This window comes from Elephas maximus, chromosome 5 (assembly GCF_024166365.1).
Source record: "Elephas maximus indicus isolate mEleMax1 chromosome 5, mEleMax1 primary haplotype, whole genome shotgun sequence".
Lineage (NCBI taxonomy): Eukaryota > Metazoa > Chordata > Mammalia > Proboscidea > Elephantidae > Elephas > Elephas maximus.
In genome coordinates, this window is record NC_064823.1 from 104,382,611 (window position 1) to 104,403,411 (window position 20,801).

The following is a 20,801-nucleotide window of genomic DNA, read 5'->3' on the forward strand; positions in this document are numbered from 1 at the left end:
CTTGTTTTTGCTGACCCTCTACTTTACCAACCATGATGTCCCTTTCTAACAATTGATCCTTCCTGATGATGTGTTCAAAGAAAGTGAGCCAAAGTCTCGCCACACTCACTTCTAAGGAGCATTCTGTATATTTCTTCTAAGATTGATTTGTTCATTGTTCTGGCAGTTCACAGCACATTCAATATTCTTCGCCAACGCCACAATTCGAGTGCATCAATTCTTCTTCTGTCTTCCTTTTTCATTGCTCAGCTTTCGAATGCATACGAGGCCACTGAAAACACCATGGCTTGGGTCAGGCGCATCTTATTCATTAAAGTGACATCGTTGCTTTTTAAAACTTTAAACAGATCTTTTGCAGCAGATTTGCCCAATCCAACATGTCCTTTGATTTCCTGACTCCTGCTTCGTTGGACGTTGACTGTTGATCCAAGTAGAATGAAATCATTGACAACTTCAATTTCTTCATTTATCATGGTGGTGTTTCTTGATCCAGTTGTGAGGATTTTTGCTTCCTTCGTGTTCAGGCATAATGCATACTGAAGGGTGTGGTCTTTGTCCTTCATCAGTAAGTGCTTCAAGTAATCTTCATTTTCAGCAAGCAAGGTTGTGTCATCTGCATACCACAGGTTGTTAATAAGTCTTCCTCTAATCCTGATACCGTGTTCTTCAGATAGGCCAGCTTCTCTGATGTGTATTAGTTACTTCTGGAAAGATTTACCTTTCTAATTAAAAAAAGAGAGATACTAAGGAGAAAGCCCATGTCCCTTCCTACCTGACTTGATGTTTTTGTTTAAAGATATGATGCATGGATCTACTGCAGCCACCTTGCCACCATAAGGGGAGGTAACTTTGTCACATTGAGGGCTATAAAATGGAAGATAGAAAAAACCTAGGTGCCTGGTGCCATAATTGCACCAGGGAACAACCTGAAACTACCTACTTGCAGAGTTCTTAAGTGATAACTGCTCTTATGGTTTCAGTCACTTTTAGTTTTAGCTCCATGATTTTGTTGTTGTGTGCTATTGAGTCAACTTTGATTCATAGTAACCCTATAGGCCAGAGTGGAACTGTCCAATAGGGTCTCCTAGGCTGTAATTTTTATGGGAACAGATTGCCAGATATTTTCTCTCATGGAGCCACTGGTAGGTTAGAACTGCCAACCTTTTGGTTAGCAGCTGAGTGCTTAGCCGTTGCACCACCAGGGCTTCATATCTCCATGATACACCAAATAAAATGAAATAGCTTGACACCAGCACATTATCCAAGAGCAAAAGACATGTGTCTCGATTGAGACAAGACTCTGCTCATGCCAGACCCTCTGACTATTGGGTTGCATGGCCTTGGAAAGAATTTATAGACTAAGCAAATAGCACATATTTATTGAGCATTTAGTATGCACCAAGCAGTGTGCTGGGCACTGGAATTAGAAGAATGAAGAAAGCAGACAACATCATTGTCATCATGGAAATCATATTCTGGAATAAAGATGATAAACGAATAAATGAATAAGGATAAGTAGAAACATTCTTAGGCAACTTTCTAAATATTGGTTCAAACCAGTCTTGAATGTAAACCCAAACTCTGGAATCTGATAGCTCTGGATTTAAATTCCATCTCCACCAATTATTGTGACCTTGGCAAAGTTATTTAATCTTTCAGAGTATTAGTTTCCTCACCTGTAAAATGAAGATAACAAAAATCTAACTCATAGGGCTATTGTGAGGATTAGATAAGCAAGCAAACTCTCTGCAAAGTGCTTTACACAGAGCCTGGTACATAGTCTGTCTAAGATCATAGATCATCGTCATTGTTATGATAATATGTGCCAAGCACTGTGGGTAGCAAAAGGTGAACAAAACATAGACCCTACATTTAAGAAACTCAGGAGGCAAGAACCCAGATATTCCCATAGAACAGTCAGAAGCTAGTCCATGAATTAGGCAGGAAACAAAAGAATTCCTCTGGTAACCAAGGTTGGGGTAGGCTAGGCCCCCTGTCTACTTTTCTTCCACAGATGTTTTATAACATTACTCCCTTTTCTGAGAGCGAAAGAAATATTCTAAACGATTGTGCTCTTCTTTCACATACAACCCCTGTTCCCAAGAGAATCAAAGGGGCCTTTTCTTTCTCCAGTGAAGTGAAAAATTACAGAGTGTGTGTATCTGGGTGGCACTTACCAGTTTGCACTATATGCCAGCAAATACACGCAGATACTCCCATAAATGATCTCATCAAACCCTGTCTCCCTTCCCTCATCCCCTCAAAATCATACCCACTTAATGTGTTTAACTATTGCCATTGACCATGAACTGCTATATCTAACAAAATAAAGATAAACATCAGCTCAGCAGGTCCCCACACCCACACGCATATTCTCATTTCCACTGATGGTCACACGGAGTCACTGATCCCGCTCTCCCACTTGGAGGGCATCTTCCCACAGCCTCACTCACCTTGGCTTTTTATTTGCGCACCCATGGGGAATCTTTCAACTCATATAGGAATTTTCTCACAAAGGAAGAAGAGGGCAGGAGGAAAGTGCAGATATAGGGGCAAGAAATTAAACGAGTTTTTGAAAAAAAAAAAAAAAAAGGAAACCTAAAATTGTATCATCCTAGCCCAAATCTTCCCTTTAACTGTTCTTTATTTGTACATTCTGTGCCTGAAAGAAAACAATTTTTCATTAATGGGGCAATGGTCCAGGCTTTTAGCTTGGCATCTCGCCCACAGAGCTGTGAAACCAACCACACCAGGCTTAAGCTTTGAAATGAGGCAACATCTAACTGGAAACCCGCTCAAAATAAGGAAGCCGGTGTAAGGGTCCAGGGTGCTCTTTTTCTTTCCCTTCTCTCAGCTGCATCTCTCTCATCCAATCTCAGTGAAGAAGAGTCTTACTTGGTTAAGAAAGAAGGCAGGGATGAGAAAATAGTAATAAGAAAGTTGCAGGCGACTCATAGAAGTCACCGCCTCCATATCAAACCTGAATAACCAGGAGAGATGTAACCTCTGCATACTTTCGGTTGTGTTGGTCCTGCCCACGCTGCAGGTTTTTCAGGTCCTTGCTTGAGCGTGCACTCCCGAGCGTAAATAACCACGCTATCAACAGCCTGCGTCAGCCAACCCAGCTATTTAAACAGGCTGGCATCTGTGAGCGTGGCTTCCAAACCCAGGCTTGCTTTTGACACTTCTAGGTAAGTAACTTTCAAAAGTTTACCGTACGTGCTGAGGAATGAATTTGTGTAGGAATGAGATCAAGATGCTATAAATTACCATATTTGCTCTCTGGTGGAAAACAGCAGAGGTGAAAGGGGGAGTAAAAAACTAAAAGCTGGTCTCCACAGCAGTGACCAGGGAACGCTGCTGGGTGTGAGGGCTCAAGCTCTTGCAGACTTGCATGGGATTGAGGTAGAATTTGGAGCAAGAGGTGAGATGTTTTTCTTGCTCTCTCCTATTTCTGAAGGACTGTTTGCAACCAGCACTTGAGTGACTCTGCCCGATGCATATGATTTTATCATTTAGAAGCTGACTAATGCTGTTCTGTATCGTCCTCTCTTATCTAAAATCAGATGCAATATCACTTAAAAATGTATGTTGTGTGCCATGCGGGGGAGGAAGGGAGGCCTCTCTGACCTGACCAAAAAAAAACTTAATTGTGAATTTGCAATGTTTTTATTATTTCTGGTTCTCTTAATACTTACCATTTATAACAATGAAAACATTGATTTTGTTTAAGATGAAAGGGAGTTCCTGCGCCCTGGGGCTTTGAGGAAATGAAGGTTTGTGATATTTGAGCACAACAGCGTCCAGGGTAAACTGTTAAGCAAAGTGGCATAAGAGTCATTGACTTAAAAGCCACAATATACCACATAGCTTAGATGAGAAGGTCTTAAGAGAGGAGGAATGCAAAAAGTTCCCCCTCAAGTAGCACTGCCCCTAGAGAGGACCCTCACTGATTTAGCTAAGTAGGGTCAAGTGTGACCAAGGGCAGGCTAAGAACAAATGAAGGTACTGGGGAGGAGGGAGAGACTGGGAAGGGAATGAGGAGAGGGTGGGCGGTAGATGGTAGAGACTTTGTAATTAAATATCACATCCATAACCCTGGTGGTGTAGTGGTTAAGAGTTCAGCTGCTAACCAAAAGTTGGTGGTTCAAATCCACCAGGTACTCCTTGGGTACTTTATGGGGTGGTTCTACTCTGTCCTATAGGGTCCCTAGGAGTTGGAATTGACTCCATGGCAACAAGTTTGGCTTTTTTTTTTTTTTTTTTTTGTATATATAAAAAGCATGTAGGATTACAGTAAGGAACAGAGCATTACATTAATTCAGTTCATCCTTTTGGGTCAAGGAGCCTTTTAAGAAAAGAATCTGGAGAAAGCAGCCAAGGGCCTTTTCCCAGGTAACACCTTCCCCACATGTTTATACACACCTCGAAGTTCATCTGCTGGACCGCTAGGAGTCCAAAAACCCTAAATTAAGACCTCTGGTTTAAGCTAAAGCTTTTTCTTTCTTTTTTTTTTTTTTTGTAACTGAGCAGAGGCTGCTAAGTGAGGAACCTACAGAAAAAATAGTGGGGGATTAAAACTCAACACTGCAGCCATTTTTTGGCCACCAAACTAAAACTCAACCATAAGGTCAGAAAGGTATTATTTCAATCAAGCAAATTATGATTAAAGACCTTCTCTGAGCAAAGAGGAAACCCTGGTGGTGTAGTGGCTAAGAGCTATGGCTGCTAACCAAAAGGTCGGCAGTTCAAATCCACCAGGTGCTCCTTGGAAACTGTACACGGCGTGTCTGCTCTGTCCTATAGGGTCGCTATGGGCTGGAATCGACTCGACGGCAGTGGGTTTGGTTTGGTTTTCGGAGCAAAGATAAATTGGAAGAGTGGGGAGGAAGAGAAAAGAAATAAAAGGTGGCTCCTGTTCTTAAAGAGCTCAAAATTTAAAGTACAGACACAAATGAAGCAGAGTAAGAAAGGTTGGCAGTTTGAGACCACCCAGAGGTGCCTCACAAGAAAAGTGTGGCCATCTACTTCCGAAAAACCAGCCACTGAAAACTCCATGGAATGCGCAGTTCTACTTTGTCACACGTGGGGTCGCCATGAGTCAGAACGGACTCTGCAGTAACTGGTTTGGTTTTGTTAAGAAGCCACACACTGTATGATCCCATCTCTATAAAAATATAGAAGATGCAAATAAATCTCTAGCAACAGAAAAGAGATCAGTGGTTGTCTAGGTAGGGATATGAGGGTGGGGGGGGAGGTTAGGGGCCTGAAGGAGAGATCGCCAAGCAACACAGGAGACTTTTGAGGGTGCAGGACATGTTCACTACCTTGACTGTGGTGACAACTTCTCATATGTCAAAACTTATCAAATTATACATTTTAAATGTGCAGTTTATAATATGCCAACTGTATCCCAACAAACAGCACTTTAATAATACATTGTTTTAATAATTAAAAGCACTTCTAAAAATAAGCTTATGCAACATGCTGAAAATAAAAAAATGACTACTTTCTGGGGAAATTTAAATAAATAAAGAGCAGGGACCAGAATTTATTGAGCTGGAAGGGTCCCCAGAGAGCCTCTAACCTGGTGGTTGTCAAACCTGGAGACCTTTGGAAAAAAAAAAAGTCACAGGGCCCCACTCCAGACAAGTTAAATCAGAATCTCTGGGTGTGCCACCCTGGTTTTGGCTTTTTTAAGGCTCTCCAAGTGATATTCTAGAGGAACCCTGGTGATGGAGTGGCTAAGTGCTGGGCTACTAACCCAAAGGGTAGGCAGTTTGAACCCACCAGCCACTCTCTGGGAAAAAGATGTGGCAGTCCGCTTCCGTAAAGATTACAGCCTTGGAAACCCTATGAGGCAGTTCTATTTTGTATTACAGAGTCACTGTGAGTCGGAATCAGCTCATTGGCAACGGGTTTGGCTTTTTTTAGGTGATTCTAGTGTGCAGCGAGGGTTGAGAACCAGTGAAACCTAAAGCCCTCATTTGACAGACGAGCACACCAAGGCCCAGAGAGAGGATGCAGTCTGCCCCTCGCCCCGTGGGCACGAACTCTCAGGAAAGCCCAGGGAGCACATGCAACAGGAGCTTGGAGGAAGAAGGACCCTGAGACTGTCATTTCTGGGTCCTCAAAACCAACCTTCCAACTCTAGTTAGAGTAGGTTATCTGTGGTATCTCAAGGGAGTTCTTGGAACACAGACATGCTCCAGGGTGGAAGGTGGTGGAATTACTCAGAGAGCTCAAAGTTGCATTATTTGAGGAATACGCTAACTCGGGAGAAGCCATGGTGAGAAGGGATGTTTCAAAACTGAAGCTCCTTTTTGTTCCCCGCATAATATTTGGTATAAGCAAGAGGATTATAAGTACTGAAAAGAATCACAGCAGATACACCAAGCACCCTGCTCTGGGGAACAGCCAAGTTGTTTTTTCAGGAAATATGGTGACTTCTCAGCACTGGGATGGGTCAATTTGACACCACAGGGCCTTTTCTTTATGATTTCCAGGCCAGCCCCAGGCAAAATCTTGAGTGGGTGAAGTTTGTCTTTGTGACTTCCACCCTTCCTGTCTGTCCTTCACCTTCTCCTGAGTACTGGTGTGGGTGTAGAAGTGGGTGCGGGACAACAGTGCTTCATCAGCTTTTGGACAGCTGGCCTTGCTTTGGTTGTTTTCCCACCTCCCCTTCAATCCAAACGTGCCATTTCCGGGATCTCATTCCCTCAGGGCTTTGCTTATCAATCTCTGAAAGACTAAAATTATGAAGTTAGTACACAATATTAGTTTAATGAGTTGTGCCCATCCCTGGGATATTAAATAGGTTCCAGCAAGATAATGGATGTGGGAATTCTTTGAAATGTTATGCATATACAGTTACCATTTGAACTTTAAAACCGGGCAATCAGGACAATCAAAGTTTGAAGCAAAATGTAGCATCCCTTCTGGTGGGAATTGCAAGCAACTTGCTGGAGAAAATAGACCAAGATTGGGGGTTTTCAGCAGAACTTCTTGATTCTCATCCTGTAGGCAACTGTGGGCTCTGGTAGATTTCTTTTTCTGAATTAGTTGATTCTTTGGCTCCTTTCATTTACCATTCTGAGAAAAGAAGCCGCCTTAACATGACTACGGTAGAGATAGTTGTTGGGTGTCATCGATTTTCAACTCACAGCTACCCTGTGTGGCAGAGTAGAACTGCCCAACAAGATTGTTTCTTTTTTTTAATTTTTTTGTCAGTAATCTTAACAGAAGCAAATTGCCAGGTCTTTCTTCTGTGGAGCTGCTGGGTGAGTTTGAACCGTCAACCTTTCAGTTAGGGGCCCAGTGTTTATCGGTTGCACCACGAGGGCTCCTTCAGTGGAGACAGAATATCAGGAAATTCTGCTTACCCAGCTTTGTAAATATTTCCTGGTTCCTTCTCAGGAGCAGAAGAAGGTTGACACCGGCAGAGCAGCCTGCCAGCCTTAGTGTCGGGGGCCCCCTCCCTTGGGGACCTAGTCCTGTACCGTGGGGTGCTGGAGCCCCTCAGTCCCTGTGACCCTAGGCTCACGACAGCACTTCTGTCCCATTCGAAAAGCCAAGATCTCTGCAGCTCTAGTCAGCAAATTGCAGCTGCATGTGGTATGTTCTGCCTCTGAAGTAGGGCATGCTGGGTGTATAATTAACCTCGCTTCTCCAGGAGCACAGCCTACAGGCAGAGCCCAGGGCAACTGGGCAGCAGGCTGGCACAGTGGCTGGCAGTACCTTCACTGCTGAGAGCAACAGTGAGGAGGGGAGGCCAGGTCTCACGGGTGAAGGTGAGCACCAGGGGACTCAAGCTCTGGGAAAGGGTAAAATGCAGTTGTCATCGGGCCGCCAAGGCTGCTTGAATGCCACTGTTTGGAAGCCACGTGTGTCTTCTCCCTGCCAGTCAGAGTTTCTCAGGCAGTTTTTGAAGAGATTTACACTGCTAATAAAATAGGTTTGTATAAATGTGACAGCATTTCTTCCTCCCTTGAATGACTTTTCTTTGAACGTTTCCCCCCTCACCTTTGTTTCCAAATTCTCAGTGTGGAATGGCTTGGATCAAAGTGTCACTTGGACATTTTTTTTAAGGCCGTGTCATGCTCTAACTTGGATTAATTTTTTTTTGCTGTTATTGTTTGGCTTCCTCCGACTCTTAAAAAGCCAAGTAAATAGGGAGGATTGAAAAGGCTATGCAAAGATGAAATTGCTGGCAGAAGGGTGGCCTATGGCCCAGAGGAATTTTTTTTTTCCTTGTCCATTTGACATCCAACACCGGAGGCTCCGGGGGCGGCTCCGAACCCTCTGTCCTGGACCACATCTATTCCGCCTACTCACCTGGGTGTGAGGGTGGGGAACAGGCTTGACAGAGATGCACACAAGCCCGAGACTGTGAATAGAATGGATTCTCTTGAACGAGGGGGTATATTCATATACTGTCTTCCTGGCCATCCCTGCTTTCAGGGACTCGGATATGAATTTGGGGTTCCAATGCTGTTGGCTCTGAACAACCATGGAATTTGTGGTATGTGTGTACGTGACCTAACAGGTGCAAGTCAGGCTGTCCTTTTCATAGGCAGGAAAAGCGGCTGCACCTGTCTTTTAGCAAGATGCCAGTACTCTACCACAGAACTTTCCAGTGTAGGCAAGTCTTGGCAGAAGACAGCCCAGCCAAGGAAGCAGAGTACAGGTCTGGCAGTCAAGAACCTGGGTTGCATTTTCAGCTCTAACTCAGCTGTGATAGAATTTTATAATAGGAAGGAACCTAAAAATTTGTGGCCTCGGTAGGATGGTTAGTAGTACCTCCTCTCACTCTCAAAAATACCTGGTCTGAGTAATAAGTCACATGGTCACCCTATGAATACAATGGAGCCTTGGTGGCACAGTGGTTAATTGCTCCACCTCTAACCAATAGGTTGTCGGTTCAAAGCCAGAGAAAGACCTAGATGATCTGCTTCCGTAAAGATTACACCCAAGAGATCCCTATGGAGCAGCTCTACTGGGTCACAAATGGAGTTGCTATGAGTCAGAATCCACTCTACAGCACCCAACGGCAACAATGTAAACACAATAGATAAGGGTATAAGAGAGTAAAGTGACAAGCCTGGAATCTCAGGGTTAGTTGATGGCTGAGCTGGCTCTGGAACTCGTTTCCTCACCCTCGTTCTGGCCATTGCGCCAAAGCACTGACTCCCCCTGTGATTCAGGTTCCCTGTGGGAAACATCGCATCATGCTGCCCACGCTAACAACTGGCTTGTTTATCTTGGCTTACCAAAAAGTTTAGTGTGAATGCTGAGAGTTCAAGGAATTATTAATCACAAAGTCAAGTTACTCTGATATCTGTCTTGGGCTCTTGTTAGCTTGTGGCCATGTTTGGGCAGTGATAGGAATTCTCTTAAAAGTAGGAAAGTTAGTTTTCACTCATCTCCATGTAATTAACGGAGTCCCTGGGTGGTTCAAATGGGTAATGCACTCTGCTGCTAACCAAAAGGTTGGAGGTTCAAGTCTACCCAGAGATGTCTAGGAAGAAAAGCCTGGCAATCTACTTCTGAAAAATCAGCCATTGAAAGTCCTATGGAGTACAGTTCTGCTCTGACACACATGGGGTCACCGTGAGTAGAAGTTGGCTCCATGGCAACTGGTTTATATAATTTTTTGTAATTTGTCTCTAGTGGTTTTGATAAAATGTGACCCAACATGAAAACTTGCCAGATTTGTATGAACTACTCTCATGAACAGAGTGAGCCACCCTGTTAAAAAATCAAAACAAAGCAAAACCCAAGATAGACATTGATCACTTCTAATCTCTCAATGTTCATAGGCAGGAAATCAACGGCAGTCACTGTAGCAGACGGATCATAACAGGAGTTTCCGGGAACTCTTAAGGTTGTGACAGATCTGCCTAGATAGTCTAGTCTTTGTTGATGTGCTTTCATTTCCTTCCTGCATGGTTTCCCACTAAGGAAATTTACACAAACCATCTTCCCTAGTTCTTATGTCCCCTTAGCCCTTTCTAAAACTTCTAGCCTACTGGTGTCCAGGAGTAAAATCTGTTTTATAGAAAAACTTAAATTCATTAACTTATGCCTGGAAAGTGTCTATCATTTTATTATTCATTCTTCACACTCTTACTGGGAAGTAGAATAACATCCTTTGGAGATGGCTAAGGCTAAGATTTATGAAGCAGGAGTGAAGAAAGCATGAGGTCACCCCCCTGAACCCTCCTGCCCCCTTTCGTTAGCACATTGTATCTGGTTCAGGGCTCCACAATTTAAAAGTCCTTGGAACTAGCTCAAAGATAGTCCCCAAAACAAGTAAAAACCACCAGTTGGCATCATTGTCTCGGATTCATGGTAACCCCATGTGTGTCAGAGTAGAACTGTGCTCCATAGGATTCTCGATGGCTAATTTTTCAGAAGTAGATTACCAGACCTTTCTTCCAAGGTGCCTCAGGGTGGACTCAACTCTCCAACCTTTTGGTTAGCTGTGGAGTTCATTAACTATTTGCACCACCCAGAGACTCCCCAATACAAGTTTACAACAGTAAAATCAGATCTACAAGGAGCAGCAAAAAGACTTGATGTTATTTAACTTGGACAAGAGAAGGTCAAAAAGCTATTTAATGATGACATTCAAAAGCATGGGGGTTAGTCATCGACATCAATGACATTCTTGTCCTTTGAGGGAAATTCACCTTGTCCTTTGAAGGAAAAAAATCAAGGCCAGAGATTGGTGGAGGCTGCAACATGAAGGACTTTAAGTGAGTCACGAAGTATTTCCTCATAGTGCAAAAAATACGATGGAAAGAATTATATAAGACAAGCACTAAAAGATAGGGCGGTCCATTATTCTTTTAATTTTTTAGGGTTTTTTTTTCCTTTATTGTTTTCTTTCTCTCTCTCTCTCTCAACTCAACACTATATTTTTGAGATCTACCTATGTTGTTGATCATAGCTCTTACGCATTATTCCTAACTTCTTATTAATAGCCCATTATATATATGTGCTTTTTACTCATCTAATTCTTCAGTGTTAGACATTTCTGTTGCCTTCAGTTCTCACAAATGGTGCTGCAGTGAATACCCTCATATATATGCTCTAGTAGACAGTAGCTCTTGTTGGTGGGAGACAAGGGAAGGAAAAAGGGCAGGCTGGATGGCCAACATTTTCTTTAAGCAACATGGAATACTGAGTTGTCTAAATGGAGACATATGATATCAAAAGTTCTGATATAGTATTTCAAACATTTAGAAGCTTCTCCAAGTTCTTTTACAAGAGATCAAGTGACAGGAATAATTTTCTGGAACTTAAAGAGGGTGATCTCAGTGATTTCCCCTTCTCAATGTCATTTTCTGACACTCAGGCTAGTCAATTCTAGGAGCATTTCGTTTCTTCGTATTGGTCATTGATTGCCTGGAAGAGGTAAATGATGTGTTCTATGAGATCTAGTGAGTTATGAGGTTGAGTGAAGTTTCTAAAGTGTTTCGCCATCTTCACGATTACAAAACCTGCTGCCATTCAGGTGCCCAACATTATATCCTGAGTCATTGGAAAGCTGGATTAGAACCTTAACAGTGGTACCTTTTATTTATATAGTGTTTTATAATTTACAGTACATTCATAAACATACTCTATCTCATTGAATACTTACAACCAGCCTGTGAGAAAGTTGGATAGGGTTATAGCTTCAATTGTAGATGAAGAAATGGAGGTCCAAAGAGACTGAGTTGCCCTAAGTCACTTGGAGAATAAGTGATAGAGCTAGAAGGAGAGTGCCGATCTTCTGAAGCTCCAGACAGTCTCTTTCTGCAACATTATGATGCCTGCTGCTCAGAGAAGTGATCTACCACGGAGCCAGAGCTATCTCCTCGGTGGACTTTATCCCTTAGGTGGACTTTCTAGTGTATCTGTCCTACTCAATTATTTTGTGATGTGAATGAGTGGGCGGAAGCTGCACAAACTCTGTTTCTCCCATTAACTGAACACCTGTTCATAAAAAGAACTCAATTAGGGAAAACATAAGGCCCATATATAACTGAGTAGCATGGCAACAAGCAGCAGGCATTGTTGGACTTTGACATAATTTGGAGCTCTGCAGGGTAGCAGGTGTGCGTTATTCCATCCATTAGTTACCGCAGTCATAAAATAAGAATGGCCGTTGGAGCATAAAACATAATAATTGATCAAAGTATGTTTGTGCAAAGAGATCATTCCATTCTCTCAAAGAATCTTTTCTGGTCTTTTCGCAAAGCAAAAACAACCTGAGGTTGTCATGCCTGCTTGCAGTAGGCAGGTCATAATGGGAATCCGTGAGAACGGGCAGCCTAACATGCATGTGTAACACCACACAGGTCCTTAACCACTGTCCCTTACCTATGTAATTTGGGCTTGGCAAAAATCTTGTAACACCCAGCATACATTTTCCATAAAATAAACCATAATGCCATGTCCCCAGAATTACAGATGAACAGCCCTTTTCAGAGTCAGAAAGAAATTCTAAGTTTGTAACATTCTAAAGTGAATGGGTGGCTACAGAGCAATATGACAATTCTATCTACTTGATTCTGAATTACCTGTGTGTGGCACATCCTTATCAGACTTTTACATACCAGATGGACTTCCATCATCTGCATCTAAGCTTTTGAGCACCTTTCCTCCTCTGTACAACAAACACATACATCTCTCTACTTTGTAGTCTATTAATCTAATTAATGCTCACCTAAACAAAACAGTTAGGAGGTTAAACAGGCAACCAAAAATTAATAACATATTCTAAAACATAAAGAGAATATTCATTAGCTGCCATTTTGAATTATGCATGTCATTTATCCTTTCCATGAGCTGGTTGAGAAAGTTGATCTTTTAGTTAACTTGCTTCTAAGCTTAGTAGTGCAAATTTCTCTTTAGGTTTAATGATTCTCTTTAGAAAATATTGAGATTATTCTCCCCCACCGTAGAAATCTATTTGTCTAATTTCTTGGCATGTTAGTGTCATCCTTGGATTGTGCGAACAGTTAATTGGCTCAGCTGCTACCTGAAATGTTGCAAGTTCAAGTCTACCCAGAGGTGCCTGGGAAGAAAGGCCTGGTGAGCTACTTCTGAAAAATCAGCCATTGAAAACCCTTTGGAGCACAGTTCTGCTCTGACACATGAGTTGGAATCGACTCGATGGCGCCTTATATATGTGTATGTGTGTGTTGGCAAAATAGGGCATCAGGTCAAAGCAGATATTTGATAATTTGATTTATTTCACAAGCCTCACCACCCCCTTTGGCATTATCTGGTTTGAAAAGCCCTAAGCACATGGCTCTGCCCGCTGGAAATCTCTAAAGCAGGCCGTTTTTGTTCTTCTGTTTGTATTTCATCATGGGACTGAACTCTGAGATGTACAGAAATGGATATTCATACTTTCTCTTGTAATACATACATATTATTGTCAGTACGTTTGTAAGCATCAGTACAACCGTACTAACAACACCCAAACCAGGCAGACACCCAAGCATTACTCATTCTGCCAGATAAATTTCTATCCTACATATTCAAATGGCAATAAAAATGAAAGGTCAGGAAATTTGAAGCTCTATAGTGTATCCTCTTCCCTTTCACCACAGACCTGCAGCAATCTGCTTTCTTTTGAGTGAAAAACAGCCTCCCCTTCACTATTGTCCTTAGCTGCTTGTGGTTCTCTCCTCGAAGATCCTAACAGACCTGCACCTGGCTGATCAATAGTAGCAGTAAGTTCAACAGGAGCATTTTTACTATTCCCTACCTGTCATGGATTAAATTATGTCCCCCCAAAATATGTGTCAACTTGGTTAGGCCATGATTCCCAGAATTGTGTGGTTGTCCTTCATTTTGCGATTGTAATTTTAAAGAGGATTAGGGTAGGATTGTAACACCTTTACTAAGGTAATATCCCTGATCCAATGTAAAGAGAGTTTCCGTGGAACATGGCCTGCACCACCTTTTATCTTACAAGAGATAAAAGGAAAGGGAAGCAAGCAGAGAGTGGGGACCTCATACCACCAAGAAAGAAGCAGAGCATGTCCTTTGGACCTGGGGTTACTGCACGGAGAAGCTCCTAGTCCAGGGGAAGACTGATGATAAGATCGTCCCCCAGAGCCTACAGAGACAGAAAGCCTTCCCCTGGAGCTGACACCCTGAATTTGGACTGGTAGCCTACTAAAACAAAACAAAAAAACCCCAAACCCAGCGCTGTTGAGTCATAGCAACCCTATAGGACAGAGTAGAACTGCCCCATAGAGTTTCCAAGGAGCGCCTGGCAGATTCGAACTGCCGACCCTTTGGTTAGCAGCCGTAGCACTTCACCATTATGCCACCAGGGTTTCCGCTAGCCTAGACTGTGAAAAAATTAATTTCTCTTTGTTAAAGCCATCTACTTGTGGAATTTGTTACAGCAGCACTAGATGACTAAGACACTACCTAAGTGAGAAAGAGCCCTGGTGGCACAGTGGTTAAGTGCTCAACTGTTAATTGAATCGGGAGAAAGATGTGGCAGTCTGTTTTCATGAAGATTTACAGCCTTGGCAACCCTATGGGGCAGTTCTACTCCATCCTATAGGGTCACTATGAGTCGGAATTGACACGATGGCAATAGGTTGGTGGGGCCTAAGTGAGAAATTTAGCATTTTGCATGTAATGAAGGGATCAGATGTCTAGATTTGCCTGGGACACTTGTGATTTATCCCTATTGTCCTGGGATAATTATTAATAATGCCCCTTTTACTCTTAAGTGTTCCAGGCTCCATGACAAACTATATGGTCACCCTAATTTAACAGGTCAAACCAAAACCCATTGCCTTTGAGTTGATTCTGACTCATAGTGACCCTATAGCGACTGTATAGGACAGAGTAGAACAGCCCCACAGGGTTCTCGAGGAGTGGCTGGTGGATTCAAACTACTGTCCTTGGGGTTAGCAGCCAAACGCTAAACCACTGCACCACCAGGGCTCCACACCTTACTTCTACTTTTCTCTTTTCTTAACTGGTCAGCATCTGTGCTGTTCCAGTCTGACAGTGCCACTTGGTGACTGGGTCAGGGAATGTGAGTAACAAAATCTTTCCCATCCCCTCCCTAGGCAGTATGAATGCTAACCTAAAGGTTGGTGGTTCTAACTTATCCAGCAGTACCACGAAACAAAAGGCCTGCCAACCTGCTTTTGTTAAGATTACAGCCAAGAAAGCCCTATGGAGCAGTTCTACTCTGTAACACACGGAGCCACCATGACTCAGAACTCGTTAGCAGCTAACAACAACCCTTCTTGTCCCTTGTATGGAAGGATGGGGGCACGGGAGGAAACCATTCAAAGTAATCTCTAGCTTTTTCTCTATGGTTTACTATTCACGTCGTTAATCATATCTCAGAAAATCTACTTCTCGCATCAACATTCCTCGTCTTCCTTTGAAGCATCTGCTTTTGAAATAAAGAAATAATTTCTTATTAAATTTTACTAGGATATTTCAACAGTATTATTTTCTTTTTCCACCACAAATACGTAGCATTTCAGTTACACCCTCTTTTGTGGGTTAGCCTGGGAGCCTATCTGCAACTTCTAATGTTGTTTCTAAAGAAAGCTTTTCTGAATTCATAATAATCAGCATAGAAAAGACCTTTGGAAAAGCAACCAATTTACACAATGGAGATCTCTACGGAGGATATGGAAATGAGATTGCCTCCTTTCGTTCACTCATTTATTTCTAAGACTGTAGACTTAATACCGTACTTACTTCACAGCACACTCAACAAAGAAGACTAAGGTTTTACTACTGTCTTCCACTATTTCTGTATGTTTCCACATACAAGGCTTTGGATTCGAACGTGACGTGAGTTAGGCTATCATTGAGAAGAATTCAGTGTGTATACAAAGAATTTTAAGTCAGGTAAATGAGTAAATAATTCATTGCTAGAAGTCATTCACAGACGCTCTCCTCTCCAATAGCTTTGAATCACATCTTAATATTTTCTATAAGTAGCTGTAAAAAGCCTGGACCACTGAAGGACTTGTTCCAACAACAGCTTCAGGAGTTTCCTTAATCAATTCAACAAAACTCTGTACGTGTACAGATTAAGTAGCAACAGTAGTCACTAAGAACCAACTGCTCTGGTTGAAGCCAACCTTTCCATTCTGTTGAATGCTGTACAATTTTCTTATTTGTAACTATATTATTCACATAATGTCATCTTTCAATTATATCTGCACCAATTAAAGAAGAGCATGGGGGAAAGGAAGGGCAGCCTGGCTGGTGGTACTAACTGGAATCACTGGCTAGTCCATTTAGCTGGGTCACAGATGTCTCTGGTCACCAGGGTTGAGAAACATGCCACAGGGATGGAGACACTGCTCCCAGACTAGCCCCACCCCACAGGGCACCCAGGCCAGGCACTGGGCACCACCTCATCCCTATCCCAGGTGATGCACCACCCAGCTTTACTGCCTCTTTTTCCATGACCGCTCACCAGGGCTCTTCTGTCTGCATAGCTAAGAGGAAATATTGTCTAGTGGCTAGGAACATGGACAAAGACACCAGACTTCCTAGGTGTAAATCTTTATTTTGTCACTTAACTAGAACTGTGATCTTAGAAAAGCTGTATAAATCACCTTGGGAAAGGTGTGCAGATCTCCATCTATTGCCACATGTATAAAATCAAGACAATAAAAGTACCTACTACATAGTTGATCAAATGAGTTAACTCATCTAAAGCACTGAGAACAGTGCTGGCCCAAAGTAATAACTCAATAAATCAGTTATCTATTGAGATTCCTGCATGTGATTCAACAACAGAAATCAACTGCGTGGTTTGGAACAGTGAGGACCAAGGATATCAGAAGGGTGGAAAATTATTTTTTCCAGTTTTATATTCTGGTCCTGAATATGGCTAAAACTCTAGCTATTGAAAACACAGAATAGCCTCTTCCTAAGTTATGTCCGAAATCAAGTCATGCCAAACGCCACTGGTTTCAACAGGCATCTAATGAGCACCTGTTAAGAAGCAGACACTGCTAATAAATGCTGGGGAGATATAAATGTAAGAGAGATGGCACACCTCCCCACGCCCTCCACCGCAGGACAGCAGATAGTTTAGGGAGGAAGAAAGGCTCATGAACAATACAGTTCAAAACCATTTCAATTTGGTCATTATTCTCATAGAGCAAGATAGCTTTGAAAAATCTATCCATTGATTCATAGAATATTTGTTTCTGCTTATTATCAATTTTCTCATGATTTATCTACTGTCCTATTAATGCCTCCTCATTAATAGAAGACAGGAAAGGAGAAATTGAAGAGTGATGTTGAAAAATGAACAGAGAAACCATTATTTTAGTGAAAATACCAATGACTAAGGTCAAACCAATTCACATGGTAGACGTGCTTAATAAGAAAACGTGCTTAAGACAGACATCCCCCCCTCCACTTTGAGATGGTCCATCCAAGGATATATCCTATGATAAAACAGTACATATGGCATTTGATTAAAAAAAAAAAAAAATCTGATTCCAACCAGTGTGGTTTGTCATTCCAAAAAGATAAAAAGAGATTTTTAACTCAGAAAGAATGAAATCTATAAACTGTTCTTAACAGCTTGCCACCCAAGAAATTTTCTATTGAAAACCCAGCTCACAACCATTTAAAGAACAGTACCTTCTGTAAGTGCAACAATTTACAGATTATAAATACTTTCCCTATAATAATATCATATGAACTTTACAACAAATCTGTGAGCTGGGCAAAGGCATGTATTATTGGTATTTCCTTCCTTCACATCAGAGAAATGGAGACCCAGCAAAGCTAAGTAATATTTCAAATGATGAGTGGTCAGGACTTCTAATTATTTGACCTGTTAACTACATTGCCTTAAATTTCATTTTGTTCTTCACTCTGCTGGGTTCCCTGGAACACAGAGGTTTCTAAGTTTAGAGGACAGTTAACCCAAAGAGAAGAACCTGGAAAGTAATACACTGAGTTAACAATTACACAGAGCATATATGAAGCACATACCACACATGCAGAACTAAAAAGTCAGCAACACTTCGTATTTTTAAACCTCAGGTTACCAGCCCTGCAGTTCTAGAGCAGGGCTGAAATGTGGAAAGCAAACCTGATGACACCTTTGCCTGACAAAGCATGTGGGAATAAGAGGTGCATTGGTTGATGTAGTCACTGATGACCAGCTGGAATGGCATGAACTCAGATACTGGTTGGCATCTCAAGTCAAGTACAGCGTGTTCTGGGAGAACAATGTGCTTATCACTGTGAATTGGCAAGTTGTTCTGCATGTACCTGTAACTATTACACTGGATCCAACATTAAAGACCCCTGTCCTTACTGAACAAACTTGAACAAATCTTCCCAAATTAGCTATGTTTCAATTTTCTCATCTGTAAAATGAAATCAGAGCAAAACTCAAAAGGGAAGATTCCATTACCGCTATTGCCCTGGTTTCAAGCAGATGCTAGGGCTTTCCAAAGGAATGATGGAGGTTCGCAAGAAGGCTACAGCAGCAGCTAAGGGAATGAGGTGGAGAGACTACAGAAGGTCAGCAATGGCCTAGCCCACACTGGGAAAGGCTGGTGGCCCAGCCCCAATGCTTCACTAAAGAGGCAGACAGTGAAATTAGACCTCAGAAATCCACATAGGTAGTTCAGTGATATGTTAGAGTTGCTGACATCATTAGTAACTAAGGAGAATATATCTGGAGGCATAAGTCACTCTTCATGCTCATGAAATCATATGAACTACCTTTCCTGCTACAGCCAGAATAAAAGGTAGAATTCTGAGTCTTCCCTGATGCTGTAGACAAGTCCTGCAAAACAGGACTAATTCCATGCTGATTTCCAATAGAGGGTAGTAGGAGAAATTAAAATAACTTATATCAATCTGCTTTTGAACTGAAGCTCAGCACACTGCGTTATCACAGTCCAAACACTTGATCACATTATTTGTTTAAACCCACAGCCTAATAGTTGCCTTCTTTCCCACTTTTCCTATCATCCCTGCATCTTCTCTTCTTCTTTACCCAGTTACTATCCATTCATCTCTGTGGTTTTCATTTGGAGATTTTTATATTTACTTAAAAAAAAATTTTTTTGGCCCATAATTGATATGCTTAACACATTTTTTTAAATTGCGCTTTAAGTGAAAGTTTACAAATCAAGTCAGTCTCTCATACAAAAATTTATATACACCTTGCCATATACTCCTAGTTGCTGTCTCCCTAATGAAACAGCACACTCCTTCTCTCCACCCTATATTCCCCTTTAACACATTTTTTTAAGTGCAGAACGAAGTCCTGATACCCAGGAGGTCAGCAGAAGGGAAAAGTGTAACCCTTTTAGCATAATACAGCCAAAGCAGCTGCTATGATTAGTTTTCCATACATTTGTTATTGTTCTTGTTGACCAATGGAAAGAACCAAGCTAGTCTGGACACAAAGTCAAAACTCTCAAAAATACCTCAAATTCCCTTCTGGGCTAGAATAAAAAATACTTTTACACAGCAAATAGTAAACATATGGAAACTTTTATCCCCAAGAAGATACATAGACTGAAAATATAAATAACTTCAGGGAGGTTTGTAGATTGTTCATGGATACAAATTATACATAACAGCTTTGGCAAAAATTAGAGTCGACAATACAAGTGTTGAGGATGTGGAACAAAGAAAATGCTGTATACTTGGTAGCAATGTAATTTTGTTCAACAACTTTGGAAACAATTCGATGTTATGTTGTAAAGCTAAACCCACACCTACCTCATGACCCAGCAGCTCCACTCCTAGTATATACCCTAGAGATACCCTGGTAGGTGCGCTTCAGGAAATATATACAAGAAAGTTCAGACAGGCAATGTCCATAATAGCAAAAGCTGGAAACAACCCAAATATCCATCAATAGGAAAAGAGATTAACGAATTGCAGTACATTCATAAAATGGAATTTTATTAGAAAATGAATGAACTCCTCTACACGCAGAAATATGGGTGGATCTTTGAAACAATGTTGAGTGAGAAAAGTAATTCTCAGAAGAATTATATATATAGTAAGATACCATTTTTATAAAACTCAAAAGCCAGCAAAACTGAAAATTATGTGATCTTTTAGGGGCATTATAAATGTGATAGGAACACTGGATTGTCAAGTGGTTAACCATTAACCAAAAGGCAAGTAGTTTGAACTCACCCAGAGGTGCCTTGGAAGAAAGGCCCAGTGATCTGTTTATGAAAGGTCACAGTCTTGAAAAACCCTATGGAGCACAGTTATACTCTAACACACCTCGGGTCACTGTAAGTTGAAATCAACTGGACAGCAAAGGGTACGCATGTGATAGAAATAATTTAAAAAGCAAAGGAATGATAAATACAAAATTCAGAATCATAGATTTCTCCGGGGGCCGGTCAGCAAAGGGATTGGGGAGGAAATACAGGTAAGTTTAATTCTTAAATTAGGTGGAGTTCACTAGTGTTTATTTAATTTCTGCTTCATAGCTTACATGTACATTACATATATTCTTTTGATACTTAATGACCTTTGAATAGAAAATGAAAAATGTTTAATTTACTTCCCTAATCTCCTAGGCCGACTCGATGGAAAACAACTCCTAGACTCTTCCTGAAAATGTTACTTGCTACCGTCATGTATACCTAGTGCTGTCGTAACAGAAATGCCACAAGTGGGTGGCTTTAAAAAACATATATTTAGCTCAAAATTTTTTCCAATCTGTAGGTTGTCTTTTTACTCTTTTGGAGAAGTCTTTTGATAAGCATAAGTGTTTAATTTTTAGGAGGTTC

At 41.6% G+C, this 20,801-nt stretch overlaps 1 protein-coding gene across 1 annotated transcript in view; it reads left to right on the plus strand.

Moving 5' to 3' along the window:
• Nucleotides 1–3,081: 3,081 nt before the first annotated feature.
• HOPX (HOP homeobox) overlaps nucleotides 3,082–20,801 on the plus strand; it is a 42,848-nt gene continuing 25,128 nt past the window's right edge. The window contains exon 1 of the mRNA XM_049886219.1: nucleotides 3,082–3,191. The gene's annotated coding sequence lies outside the window, so the exon portion shown is untranslated. The remainder of the gene's footprint in view (nucleotides 3,192–20,801) is intronic.